Source organism: Martes martes (assembly GCF_963455335.1).
Source record: "Martes martes genome assembly, chromosome: 5".
NCBI classification, from domain to species: domain Eukaryota; kingdom Metazoa; phylum Chordata; class Mammalia; order Carnivora; family Mustelidae; genus Martes; species Martes martes.
The window spans coordinates 95,320,123-95,335,403 of NC_137892.1; the positions used below are offsets into that span (position 1 = coordinate 95,320,123).

At 40.8% G+C, this 15,281-nt stretch overlaps 1 protein-coding gene across 1 annotated transcript in view; it reads left to right on the plus strand.

Moving 5' to 3' along the window:
- The first annotated feature begins 13,018 nt into the window (after window positions 1-13,018).
- The window catches only part of AFF4 (ALF transcription elongation factor 4), an 89,219-nt gene continuing 86,956 nt past the window's right edge, over window positions 13,019-15,281 (plus strand). The window contains exon 1 of the mRNA XM_080803367.1: window positions 13,019-13,388. The gene's annotated coding sequence lies outside the window, so the exon portion shown is untranslated. The remainder of the gene's footprint in view (window positions 13,389-15,281) is intronic.

Sequence of the window (15,281 nt, forward strand, 5' to 3'; positions counted from 1 at the left end):
CAGTGGAAAGGAACAGCATCTTCTATATGACAACCAGCAGCAACCTACAAGCCACGTCTGATGTTCTATCCCCAGTTAAGTCTTCCAATGACTACTACCTCTTCAGAGACCTCTAAGCCAGAGCTGCCTACCAAAGCCATACCTGCATTCCTGACCCACAGAAATTGTGAGAGATAATAAATGGTTACTGTTCTTTTAAGTCACTAAGTTTTGAGCCATTTGTTATGCAGTAATTATGATTTAAAAACCCCAATGCTCATATGTTTTAAAGTAAACATTTATTAAAAGACCATGTTTAAGTTTTTCCTTAATATTCATGTCCTTTGAGAGGTTTTTTCCTGGCCAATCTAGCTAAAATAGTATCTGTAGTCATTCTATCCCTTTTCCCTTTTTCCTCTTTGTATTTATACCTGAGAGTTGATCATATATAAGTGTGTATTTGTGTGTCTGTGTCTTCACTAAAATAGAAGCCCCATTAGAACCAGAACTGTTTTGTTCACTACTGCCTCTACAGTCTAGAATGCTTATAATGCTATCTGGTAGACAATCGGCATTCAGTAGATAATTGTTAAGACGATGAATAAATAAATGATAAATAAGATTGTTAATATTCTCATTTGCCTTAATTGTTTACTTGGACTTCATTTCTGGGGTGGGGTGGGGGCAATAGGTATATGGAGACTATGAGCCATGAGCAACTTTGTATTAACTACTTAATATTTGCATTAGAATCATTACAACAAAACATGTTTTATGACATGAAAAATAATGATGACACTTGTGGTTTTTTGTTGATTCACTTAAAAGGACATTGTGGTAGGCAGCCCCTAAAATGGACTCCAGTCACTCCTGACTTTTGATATTCATGTCCTTGTACATCCCTTCCCAGACTGAATAGTCCTGACTTATGCAACCAGTAGAATATCACAGACATTGATGTGACTTCTGAGGCTAAATCATAAAAGGTATTGAAATTTTTAAATGGGGGGTGCCTGGGTGGCTCAGTGGGTTAAGCCTCTGCCCTCAGCTCAGCTCTCTGCTCAGCAGGCAGCCTGCTTCCCCCTCTCTCTCTACTTGTGATATCTCTCTCTCTGTCAAATAAATGAATAAATAATCTGAAAAAAAAAAGGGTAATGAAAGTGAAAGGAGTGTCTTTTTTAAAAAAAGGAAATTTTAAATGGGCTATCTCATGACAACTGAATTTCTTCACAAAAAGAAAAAAAGAAAAGGAGGCTATAACCAAAATAAGTTTCTCAGTGAGTCTTTGTCATCCAAGCAAGGAAAGCCATTTACTGATGGCAGGCTCATTAAATCACATTTGATTGAAGCAAAGAACTGTATCCAGAGAAAATAAACTTATTTAAGATGTTTAGCCTTCCCATTAGAACAGTTGCTCAGAGTAGAAGATATTGAGACCAACATCAATAGTCAATTAAGAAAAAAAATTGTCAAGAAACAAGGTAAGCAATGTCAACTGGTTTCCTCGACTCTCTATTTTTTATAATAGTTGAGATTTAATCATCATTCCATACAATCTACTCATTTAAAGTGTAATTCAGAGTTGTGCAACCATCACCAGAATAAATTTTAGAATATTTTTATCACTCCAAAAAGAAACCCTGTATCTATTAGCAGTTTTTACTCATTTCTTTCCTAACCACCCAGTCATTGATAACCACCAATCTCTTTCTGTTTTTAGATTTGCCTGTTGTGGACATTTCATATAAATGGAATCTGTATAATATATTGCCCTTTGTGGCTCACTTCATTCACTTAGCATAATATTGTCAAAGTTCATCTGTAGAGTAGCATCAGTATTTCATTTTTTTATTGCCAAATGATAAATATTCTATTGTATAGACATACCACATTGTTAATCCATTCATCCAGTTGGACATTTGGGTTGTTTTCCTTCTTTTGGCTATTATAAGTAATGTTGCTATGAACATTGTGTACAAGTTTTGGTGTGGACATATGTTTTGAATTCTCATGTATATATACCAAGGAATGGAATTTCTGGGACATATGGTAACTTTATGTTTAATCTTTTGAGGAAGTGACAGTTTTCCAAAGCAGCTGTACCATTTTATAATCCCAACAGCAATCTGCGAGTGTTCCAATTTTTCCGCATTTTACCAACACTTGTAATTATCTGTCATTTTGATTATAGCCATCCTCATGAGTATAAAGTAGTATCTTTTGCATTGTGGGTTTTATTTTTTTTTTATTTTTTAAATCTTTAAATTTTGTTTGTTATTTTCAAAATTTTATTTAAATTCAATTTAGTCACATTGTGGTCTTAATTTGCATTTCCCTAATGGCTAATGATGTTGAGCATCTTCTCATATGCTTATTGACCATTTGCATATCTTCTTTAAAGAAATGTTGGGGCTCCTGGGTGGCTCAGTGGGTTAAAGCCTCTGCCTTTGGCTCAGCTCATGATCCCAGGGTTCTGGGATCGAGCCCCGCATCCGGCTCTCTGCTCCACAGGGAGCCTGCTTCCTCCTCTCTCTCTCTCTGCCTGCCTCTCTGCCTACTTGTGATCTCTGTCTGTCAAATAAATAAATAAAATCTTAAAAAAAAAAAGAAATGTTCATTCAGATCTTCTGCCCACTTTTGAAAAACAGGGTATTTGTCTTGTCTTCTCATTTTCTTGATGCTGTTCTTTGATGTACAAAAGTTTTTTTTTAATTTTTTTTTTAAGATTATCCATTTATTTGACAGACAGAGATCACAAGTAGGCGGAGAGGCAGGCAGAGAGAGAGGAGAAAGCAGGCTCCCTGCTGAGCAGAGAGCCCGATGCGGGGCTCGATCCCAGGACCCTGGGATCATGACCTGAGCCGAAGGCAGAGGCTTTAACTCACTGAGCCACCCAGGCGCCCGATGTACAAAAGTTTTTAATTTTGAAGAAGTCTATCTTTTTCTTTCACTGCTTGTCTTTTTGGTGTTGTATTCTTTTAAATTTCCTAGACCCGATTCCAATATGGGAGGGGTTCCCCCACACCCAACACCAAGCCATTCTTGGACACCTGGTGGATGTCCAAGAATTCAGCTCAATTCTGACACTATCTACCCAGAGATAGCATCAGATTCCACACACTCAGGGCTCAGTCCTACAAGATGCCTTCTATCCCCCACTTCAGATGCCAGACACAAGCCCCAGGCTATAACTTGTGTCTGACCAACCAGCTACAGATTGTGGAGGTTCTAAATAACCTCCTCCTTAGCTCACAGAACTCAGGGAAATAGTTGTGTTTACTGGTCTATCAAAGGATATGATAAAGGATATGACTCAACATGCAGATGAAGAGATATACAGAGGGAGGTATGGGGAAAGTGCACAGAGCTTCCACACCCTCTCCAAGTATGTAATTCTCCCCCAGAAACTCTCAGAACCAGTACCTTTTGGTTTTTATGGAGGCTTCATTGCATAGTCATGATTGATTAAGTAACTGGCCACTGGCTGAGTCAACCTTTTCCCTTTGGGGAGGTTGGGGAAAAAGGGGTTGTGAATGGGACTGATAGTTTCAACCTTCCAATCACATAGTTGGTCTTCCTGGTAATCAGTCTCCATCCTTAGGTGAATCCCAGAAGTCTCCTTATTAATAAACAAAAGACGCCTTATCACTCTCAGCACTTAGGGAATCCCAAGGGTTTTGGAAGCTGTGAGCCAGAAATTGTGCACAAGCACCAAATATATAAGAAATACATTTGGCCATTCATATATAAATACACATTTAAATTATAAATCACAATATCACACCTTTCCAATAAACTATTGCCTAATCCAAGTCTTAAAACTTATGCCTATGTTTTCTTTAAGAGTTTAACAGTTTTAGCTCTTAAAATTAGATCTTTGATTCATCTTGAGCTAATTTTTGTATATGGTATAAAGTAGGGGTCCAAATTCATTCTTTTGTATATGGATGGATATGCTGTTGTCCCAGTACTCTTTGTTGAAAAGAGTATTGCTTGCCTATTGTATTACCTCGGAACCCATGTGGAAAACCAACTGATGATAAGTGTTAGGAATTATTTATAGTTTCTCAATTCTATTAATCCATGTTCTCTTCAACCCTTGATAAGCCCAGGGATGTTATGCCATACTGTCAGTTGTTTATTCAAAGAATCAATGTTGATTTAGAAGTGACCGAAGAATTAGCCTCTAAGAGTAGTCTGTGAGAATATTTTCTACGTGTGAGAATATTTTCAAAGAAATTGAGGAAACACTAATTCACTATAACTGGAAGTTGAGTGGGATAAGATGTGTTACAATCAATGGTACTAATATGTGAGAAGCAGAAAAAATTCGATTGAACAGATTTATTAAGTTTTTGAAAATGTAAGGTGTCTAAAGCCTTAGGGCAAACATTTGAATTTATCACATGTTATTGAACCAATGGTGTCAATAATGAACTTCATTTGCTCCCCTAGATTTAACCATCATGAGTTCCAGGAATTTCTTTCAGAAATAAACCTGGTTATCCTGACTCTGCCACACTGTAGTTTCATGGCTTAGTAGGGGTTAAAGTATTGTTGTGATTGTTGGAGCTCAGGACATGGATGGAAATTTTTTAAAAAGATGGTAAAATAGTAAAACGTAAAATTTAACATTCTAACCATTTTCAAGTGACCATTTCAGTGGTGTTAAGTACATGCACATTGTTGTGAAACCATCACCACCATTGTCAGTATCCATCTGCAAAACTCATCATGAGAAACAGAAACTCTATACTCATTAAACAAAGTTCCCATTCTCCCCCTCCCCGATATCCTGGCAACCACCATTCTACCTTCTGTCTTTATGAATTTGACTAGTCTTGGTACTCATAGACCTGGAATATTACAGTATTTGTCTGTTCTGTGACTGACTTATTTCACTGAGCATAACATCCTCAAGTTTCATCCATGTTACAGCATGTGTCAGAGTTTTCCTCCTTTTCAGGTTGAGTAATAAGCTCTTGTATGAGTATACCACATTTTACTTATCCGTTCATTCATCGATGGACACTTGGGTTGCTTCCACCTTTTGGCGATCGTGAATAACATGAGACAGAAGTTTTTATGAATGAGAATTGCCCTGATCTACTGTTGAACACGAAATAATTTGGAAATTAGCTTTTACTGAAGACTCAGTGTTGCGTCTTAATGAGTTCAACTTGTAATTACAAGGCAAACTGTTCATACATGAAAACTTTTACCGCAGTGAAGTTATTTCAGCAACAATAACTTTTTTTGAAGACAAGCGATGTAAATTGCTTCACACACTTCCTGTGCTGTCAAAAGTTACAGCAAGAAGTAAAATGTGCATTATCACACATATTTGCTGCATATATCTTTTCTGAGTTCAGTGCCTACACTGTTTTCTGAACTTCACTTCAGATGTAAAGGAAATTTTCATATTTCAAAATCCACCTATCTATACAATTGAGGATCTCCCATTCAATCTTCAATTAGAGGTGATTGCCCTTCAAGGTAATGCTTTGTGCTAAGGAATACATCAAGAAAAGAACAGTGAAATTCTATACATTTTTTCCCAAGAAATGAATATTCCTTTTTTTTTTTAAGATTTTATTTATTAGAAAGAGAGAGTGAGCATGCACTCTGGGATCAGGACCCGCACTGAAGGCAATTGCTTAACAGACTGAGCCACCCAGGCACCCCAAGACATGCCTATTCTTAATAAATATCACATGCCAACAGATCGATATTAGTATTTGGCAGTACCCATCTGTGTGAAAAGATGTTTTCAAAAGTGAAATAGAATTTCATTACAGATCAGGATTAACAGATCAGTATTTGAAAGCACTTTTTTAAAAAACGTAAGCTCTAAACACCAAACATGGGGTTTGAACTCAAGACCCCAAAGACCCCAAGATCAAGATTCCTATGCTCGGGGCACCTGGGTGGCTCAGTGGGTTAAAGCCTCTGCCTTCAGCTCGGGTCATGATCCCAGGGTCCTGGGATTGAGCCCCGCATCGGGCTCTCTGCTCGGCAGGGAGCCTGCTTCCTCCTCTCTCTCTGCCTGCCTCTCTGCCTACTTGTAATCTCTGTCTGTCAAATAAATAAATAAAATCTTAAAAAAAAAAAATTCCTATGCTCTACCACCTGAACCAGCCAGGCACCCTGAATGCACTTCTGGTGACAGGAAACATTAATTCTGAATCCCAATCAAGTGAAATGTTATCTTCACTCCCTGCAAAAAAAGAAAAATTACTATCCTCATTAGTAGACTTGAATTACAAAGCTTACTCAATCACTATAGTTTGAATTTTATCAAAAAAATTAATAGGGGGGCGCCTGGGTGGCTCAGTGAGTTAAAGCCTCTGCCTTTGGCTCAGGTCATGATCCTAGGGTACTGAGATCGAGCCCCGCATCAGGCTCTCTGCTCAGTGGGGAGGCTTCCTCCTCTCTCTGTCTCTGCCTGCCTCTCTGCCTACTAGTCTGTCAAATAAATAAATAAAATCTTAAAAAAAAAATTAATAGGGGCGCCTGGGTGGCTCAGTTGGTTAAGGCTCTGCCTTCAGCTCAGGTCATGATCTCGGGGTCCTGGGATCGAGCCCCGCATCGGGCTTTCTGCTTTGTGGGGAGCCTGCTTCCCCCTGCCTCTCTGCCTACTTGTGATCTCTCTTTCTCTCTCTCTGTCAAATAAATAAATAAAATCTTTACCAAAAAAAAAACTTTAAAAATTTAATGGAAAAATTAAATCTATTGTTATATACCTACCTAAAATCCTTGATTTTGCTGCTTGGCCTGCAAAGCTTAAGCTATTTACTATCTTGCCTTTATAGAAAATGTTGGCCATCTCTGGATCTCTCCAGTGAAAGAGCTCAAAACCAAGTCTTAGGACACTTGTATTCAGAAGTCAGAAAAAGGTAAAGGATCTCCTGCAAATGAGCCTGAAAAGTAGCAGCCAGGGGGTTGAGAGAGAAATTCAAGAGTGGGGCATCTCTAAAAAATACAGAAGTGTTTCAAACCAGGGAAAATGGTCAGCTGTATTAAATGTCACTAAAGTAAAGACAAAGATTCAACTTTTGAATTTGGCAATGTGGTCATTGTTGGCGTTCTTGGTGAGTGGTTTCAGTGTCATGGTGGTAGTGGACAAGACAGAGATGAAAAGGTTGGGAAGATGAAATAACACATTGAAAGTATTTAGCATTGGGGGGCCTCGATGGCTCAGTCAGTTGAGCTATTGACTCTTGGTTTCAGCTCAAGTCATGACCTCATGGGTTCAGAGATGGGGCTCTACACTCAGTGGAGAGTCTGCTTGAAGATTCTCTCCCTCGGCCCTTCCCCCACTCACACGAGCATGCACACCCACTCTCTCCCTCAAATAAATAAATAAATCTTTAAAAAAAAAAACTTTACTTATGTATTTATTTATATATTTAAAATTTTATTTTATTCATATATTATAAATATATATTTATATATTTTACTTATTTATTTGACAGACAGAGATCACAAGTAGGCAGAGAGGCAGGCAGAGAAGGCGGGGGGAAGCAGGTTCCCTGGAGCCTGATGCAGGGCTTGATCCCAGGATGCTGGGATCATGACCTGAGCCGAAGGCAGAGGCTTTAACCCACTGAGCCAGCCAGGCACCCCTCAAAATCCCATTTAAATGAACATCAGATTGGGGGCACCTGGGTGGCTCAGTGGGTTAAGCCTCTGCTTTCAGCTCAGGTCATGATCTCAGGGTCCTGGGATCGAGCCCCACATCAGGCTCTCTGCTCAGTGGGGAACCTGCTTCCCCCTCTCTCTCTGCCTGCTCTCTGCCTACTTGTGATCTCTCTCTCTCTGTCAAATAAATGAACATCAGACTGCTCAACTTTTCAGTAGATAACTTTATTTTTTAACTTTTTTTTTCTCTTAGTGCTGAATCTTTTCTATTTTTTCAGTAGATGACTTTAAATGACTGTGTACACTGTGGTAAACAAAATAGCAGCCCCGCAAAGTTGTCCATGTACTAATCCTCGAAGCTTCGAATATGCTGTGTTACAGGACAAAGGGATATAGGGTGGCAGGTAGAATTAAGTTGTTAATTCAGTCGACCTTAAAATAGATCTTTCTGGATTATCTGAGTTGGCCCACAGTAATCACAGGGTTTCTCAAAAGTAGAAGAGGGGGCAGAAGAGAAAGTCAGAGTGCTGTGATTTAGGAAAGTACTCACCCAGCAATTGCTGACTCCAAAGATGAAAGGGGCTATAAGCCAAAGGATGTGGATAGCCTCTCCAAGCTGGAAAAGGCAAAGAAAGGGATTGTCTCCTAGAGTGTCCGGAAGGATTCAGTCTGCCAACAATCTGGTCTTAACCCAGCAAGATCAGTGTCAGACTTCGGACTTACAAAATTATAAGATGATAAATTTGTGCAATTTTAAGCCCCTAACTTTGTAGTAGTTTGTTAGAGTAGCAATAATAACTAATACACTCTCCAAGACTCTTAAAACCCCCTTACTTTGCTGTGTCTACTAATCCTAACCTATTATGTCATGATTGTCACCAAATCCTAATCAAACCTCCTGATTGAAGAGCCCCCTTAAACCAGACCCCAAAACCTTCCCTCTTGGAAATGTTACTGAGACTGTCAAAATACTGATCCCTCTTACCAGTAAACAATAAACTCAATTTTGCCTTATCACCATATTGTTTGGGTGGTATTTTTTGGGAGGAGAATTTGACAATGGTTTTATCCATGTGCCTAGAATGGTACCTGCTATATACAGATGTTTAATAAATGTCTGATAATGAATAAACTTTAAGCTTCTAAAATAATATGAAATGATATTTATGTCGATGAAGTTGTGACATGGTATTTCCTAAACCTAGATGTGACTCTTAGAAAATAATTTTAGGGACACCTGGCTGGCTCAGTAGAGCATACAACTCTTGATCTTGGGGTTGTGAGTTCAAGCCCCACATTGGGTGTGGAGATTACTTAAAAATGAAATATTTTTTCTAAAAAAAAATTAATTTTATAAAACCATAAATTTAAAGCCTGAATGAAACTTTGCACATAGATATTTATCTCAGCTTTATTCATAATCATTAAAAACTGGAAACTTAAATGTCTTTCAACTAATGAAGGGATGAACAAGCTGTGTTAGAGCCATATAATAGATTGCCGCTCAGCAATAAAAGGGAATAAATTACCAATACATGCAATGACAGTGGATGAATCTCAAAGTCATTATTCTAAGTGAAATAAGAGAGATTTAAAAGGCTACAAATTGTATGATTCCATTTATGTTATAGTCTGGAAATGGTAAAAGAATAGGGGAAGAAAGCATATCAGTAGTTGCCAGCAACTGGGGTTGAGGTGAGGTGTTCACTACAAAGGAGAACGAGGGAATGTTTTGCTTGTAACGGAAATGTATGTCCTGATTATGGTGGTAGTTACACAACTGTTCACATTTGTCAGAACTCATTAAGAAGGATCCATTTTATTGTATGTGAATTATATCTAAAAAAAAGACTTAAAAAAAACAGAACTCCGGGTGCCTGGGCAGCTCAGTTGATTGTCTGACTCTTGATTTTAGCTCAGGTCATGATCTCAGGGTCGTGAGATGGAGCCCCGAGTTGGGCTCTGCGCTGGGGTTGGAGCCTGCTTAAGATTCTCTCTTCCTTTCTCTCTGCCTCTCCCCCTTCTTTCTCCCTTTGCCCCTCCCCCTTCCCTCTTCCTCTGCCCACCCCTCTGAAAGTTTTTAAAAAATAAAAATCTTAAAAACCAGAACTCTACTCAGAACTGCTACAGAACAATACATATTGAATACTTTGTTAAAATCTTATATGTAAATAAAGCAATCATCTATTTCTTTGAGGTTTTTTTCCTCTTACAGCTCTGGTAGGTATTTTCTACTATTTCTCCATTCTGTGAAGTTGACTTACATTCTGGGACATAAAAATAGAGAAAATTCACTGTTAAAATGGATGCATCTGGGGGTGCCTGGGTGGCTCAGTGCGTTAAAGCCTCTGCCTTTGGCTCAGGTCATGATCCCAGGGTCCTGGGATAGAGCCCCACATAGGGCTCTCTGCTCGGCAGGGAGCCTGCTTCCCTTCCTCTCTCTGCCCGCCTCTCTGCCTACTTGTGGTCTGTCTGTCAAATAAATAAATAAAATCTTTTAAAAAATGGATGCATCTGATCAAATAAAATGATAAGAGTTTTAAAATGTTATGTATTGGGGCGCCTGGGTGGCTCAGTGGGTTAAAGCCTCTGCCTTCGGCTCAGGTCATGATTTCAGGGTCCTGGGATCGAGCCCCGCATCAGGCGCTCTGCTCAGCGGGGAGCCTGCTTCCCTCTCTCTCTCTGCCTGCCTCTCTGCCTACTTGTGATCTCTGTCTGTCAAATAAATAAATAAAATTTTTTAAAAAAATAAAATGTTATGTATTGAGAAACAATTCTAGGAATTTTTCTTTCATTGCTGATAGGGAAGAAATTCTTATTTGCAGAATAATGCCAAAGAAAAGCCTCCATTTTTTTTTAAGCCTCCAGTTTTTAAAAAAGATTTTATTTATGTATTTGAGAGAGAGATCGAGAGAACTAGTGGGGGGAGGGGCAGAAGGAGAAGCAGACTCCCCACTGAGCAGGGAGCCAGACATGGGACTCCATCCCAGGACGCTAGGATCATGACCTGAGCCTAAGGCAGACACTTAACTGACTGAGCCACCCAGGCACCGAAAAGTCTTCATTTTCTACTCTCAATCCCTCTTTTCTGTTTTTTAAGTAAGTTGCTCACTTTATAGTGAAAGGTTATCATGATCCTTTATAGGACAAAAAGCATCTCATCATTTGGTTAGCCAATTTATTCCAAAATAAGTAAAGGAACCTTCTTGTAAAGTTTGTTTGATATCAATTTGCATCTTAATACTTAATTATGGTATAAAGTGATAAATAATCTTTCTCTTACCTCTTATCATCCCTACTCCCTCCCAATATAGCCTTGTAAATCTTCCCAGGCAAAATTTGAAAGAAAGCAAATAAAATTGGCACAACTTCTATGGAGAATAATTTTGCAATATCTACCAAAATTAAAAATACCTTTTGATCTAAAGGTTCCAGTCTAAGGATTTATTGGTATAGTTGCCCTTTGTGTGGTGTAATTAGTTATCAGTTGCTGCTTAGTTTGTGATAATATTGGCTTGGCAACAATCTAAATGTCCACCCACAGGGGATTGATTAAATATGATATTTGCATACAATGGAAAATTATACTGCCATATAATGGCAGTTCTTTATGAATGAATGAAGCAGTTCTTTATGCAGTGATATGTGATGATGTATAGATGCAGAAAAATGTTCACCTTTAGCCCAGAAAGGTGACCTATAGCCTCCACAGTTTAGATAAGGATCAAACATGGGCTGATTGCTACATTCTTAAAGGGTCTCATGACTGCCTGTAAAGTTCACTGATAGTTAATATCAGGCTGAACCATAAGCACCAGAGAAATCTTCCAAAACTAGTTTTACCAGTAGAATTTTGAGGAAGACATTTATGATCTAATACTTGCTGCACATCCCCTCCCCCTTGAGCTCTAAGCAGATCACCACTGGCTTCATTCAACAAAAGTGCAGCTCCTTCTGCCCACAGCTCCTGTTCTCATGCTATAATGTAAGCACCTTTTTGCACCAAAAATGTCTCAAGAATTCTGGACCATTTGCTTGTGGCCCCACATCAATAGGGAAGAATATCCAGGCTATTTTAAGAGAAAAAAGGAAGGAACTTAACAGTATATATAGTACATTATCTTTCCTGTAAAAAGAAGTATAACTATTATCATGTTTATTTATAACATCTCTTGGGAGGGATACATTAGGAAATGCTAAATGATTGCCTCCAGGACTATGGTAGTTGAAGGGCAAGGATGGGAGCGGGAATTATTTTTCATTCTATTTCATCATAGTCCTTTTTTGATTTTGAATTAATACACTTGCTCATTTTATAGACATATAGATAAAATCTATACAGATATATACAGTGAAGCTTAAAAAATAATAGGTGGTCAGTTCAAAATTTTTTAAAAAATTATACTTCTATGGATGCTGGTGAATTACCATTTTTTAGGGCTGATAAAAACATTTTCATACGCACATTCCTTCCTCAAAAACCTCGAACCTTATCAAAAGCAATCTTTAAAACGCTTTTCTTAAAGTTAGTAGAAAGTAAACAAAACAACACAGCTTCCTGAGGCTTCTTCACAGAGGGGGAAAAAAAAACAGGTAAGAGGCAGGAGATTATAAAGTGTTTTTCAAATGATGAGCCAGAGGTTGTTTCTCTGAACAGTTACCAAACTGGATTCTGTAAGACCCTTCGAAAATCCTGTCTGGTCTGTAACCATTATTTTACTCTCAATTAAATTACAGCTTGCTCAGACTGGCAGGATGTTAAGAGATGAAGGAAAGTGTTGAAAATTATATTCTGAAGAACAGTATTAGTGGCAGAAAACAGTATTAGTGGCAGAACAAAAAAGGGCTGGTGAGGCTTCACGGGAGAAGTTCAAGGGAGGTTCCTAGCATCCTCCCGCGTGAGTCCTCGGAGACTTCCTTTCTCTGCCGACCTGTTGAGGGCTGCTGGACTCGGGGCATCGACGTCAGCACCGGGAAGCCGGTCTAGGGGGCTCAGGGTTCGGTCAGACCCTGGCCAGGGGCGGACAGCCTGAGCCCCGTCACCTGAGCCCCAGAACCGGTAGATCCGGCTAGGCCCGTCCCCGCCCTTCGGAACCTCGGTAGCGGCTACGTGCACAGGAGGGTGTGATCTGCAGGCCGGGTCCTGCCCGACCGCCCTGCGCCGCGCGGCCACGGGGCCCAGAAACTCGGGCCTAGGCCACCCGGGCCGGTGCTTCTGCCTGTCCTGGGTCGTCCGACCCGACAGCCGCGCAAGTCACCGCCCCGTGTCGCCTCCCGTCACTGCAGGTCCCGCGGCCCCGCAGCCCCCAGCTTTTCTGGCGGGGAGGGGCGCGGCGTCGCCACGTGACGCCTCGCCCCCGCCCGGCCCTGGTCACATGGGTGGCACGGCCGCTGCGTCAGTCACAGTCCTGGCTGCGGGAGCCGAGTCGCCTTCGCCGCCGCCGCCTCCAGCGGACGGGGCGGGGATCCCGGTGCCAGGTCCTCGTCGACCCGCCCCTGCCGCCTCAGTCGGCCGTCCCGGGCTGGGCCCGACCGTCATGGAGCGGGGCGGGACCTCCGCCTGTTCCGTGTGAGGCGCGTCGCCGCCGCCCCCGCCTGCTCCTTTCCAGACCTCCCGAACCTTTGCTGCCGCCCGAAGCCCCTCGCCCTTGGCATCCTGTCGCCGCCCCCCGGGCGGGCTCGAATGCGCGTCCGGTGAAGGTGCAGGCCGGGTGCCGCCGCTGCCGCAGCTAGGAGATGGTTCGGGCCTAGCGGAGCAGGGATTGGAGGTGAGAGGGGCCGACGGAACTGACTGAGGGCCGGGCCTGGTTTGGCCGCCGGGTGGGGGTGGGGAGACGGAGAACCGGGTCCGCCTGGGGGCTCGGGGAGATCTTCCAGGCCCGGGCAGCTCGACCCGGCTTCGCCTCTCTTTTTCCCGTTTCACCGCCCCCCCACCCCCGCCCTCGGACAAAAAAAAATACAAGGCTAACCCATCCTAACAGAAATTCCCAGAAATCCATCTTTTCGCCGTTTCTCCTCTACGCTTTCGTTTCTGAATCCATTCCTTCCCTCAGAAATTCCAGCGACTGATTTGTTACTTTTTAATACCCTCTTCAATGGGAAGTTATTTCTAGTTAAAGAGAAAATAGGCCCAGATTCTAGCTATCATTACCCAACTAGTTCTCGCTTTCCTTCTCGCGATCCTGCGCACGTCTCCCCCCACCCCCACCTTCTCTGCAAAAAAAAAAAAAAAAAGGAAAAAATTTTCCACCTTCGCCTAGGGAAGGGCATTGACTAGAAATGGGAATGTGGGGGGTGTAATACTTGAATACCCCCCATAACTTCGCAGTCTGTCTGTTAGCTAGTTATCCCGATAGCCTGTATTTGGATATTGATGTTTAGGCCTTTCCTCCAGCTGCCTGTGCCCGGGGTTAATCTCGTAATTGACGTCAGTGCTTTGTTCCTTCCACTTTGCTGTTCCTTCCACTCTTTGAGGATGGATCATGGGGTATAGGACTTTGAGGAGTATCTTTATTGCTTTTTCTCTCACAATGGATATCATTTATAGGAAGTTGAAAGTACAAATCTGAAATGCTCGTGTATGGAGTTCAAGTGAGACGAAGAGTTCGATTTAGGGTTCTCGCAGTCAGTTGCAATTCAGAATTGTACGATCTGTTTCCTGATGGCCTTATGGAAATTTTAACCTAAGGCCAGCCCCTTTTCCAGTGACCGGTATTTGTGTTGACGGCATCTAAGCTCCAAGTGTCTGTGAATAAGATGTTTGTAAATGTGACGTCTAAAATACGTGTTGATTTTTAGGACTCAGGTGTTAAAAGCTCAGAGCTTTGTTTCCATATTGATTCTGCAAAGCTTTGTAAAGTGCTTTTTTATTTAACTGTACTTTGACTTATCAAAATTGAAATATTTATGAGAATTTTCTTAATTTGGCATTTGATAAAGAGCCTTTGTGGCCTGCGAATCTGCTTGGAATCATCTTTGGTCCTATGTGCATAAAAAAGTGTTGGCAAGTGGCCACTTGGTTTTTAACAAAGCTGGCTTCTCTAAATTTCTCAGGTTTATTTTCCTTATTCATCACTGCATCCTTAATTCTCTAAATATTAAAAAAAAAAAACCTCAAGAAGTTATTTTTACTTGTCTTTTAGAGTCACTTTACTTGGACGCAATATATATACATATGTATTTTTTAATATCAGCAGTTTCATTCAGTTTGTGGTGGCTTGCATGCTGATAACTTTGGCTTTTTTGTTAGCTATGCAGGAACTGTAGGCAAATTCTACTTTAAGTCAAATTTTGAGTCAAGTGGGGACAAGATAGCAGGTCTGTGAATGACCCAACCTTTACTGCCTGGCTAAAAAAAAAAAAGAGCTTAACTGTGTTAATTGGAAAGTGCTCGACAGTTTTGGGGTGTAAAGATGATTGTACAGTGCTTTGGTGAAACTCTGTTATTAAGAATTACTAAAGATAGAATATTTTCATTTGATTCACTTTTTGCTTGTCAGATGACATAGATTATCTGTGTTCTTGAGTTATTGTATGGCTTTTATAACAGTTGGTATGTTCTCCTTTTGTTTGTTTTTTTTTTTAAAGATTTTATTTATTTATTTGACAGAGATCACAAGTAGGCAGAGAGGCAGGCAGAGGGAGAGGAGGAAGCAGGCTCC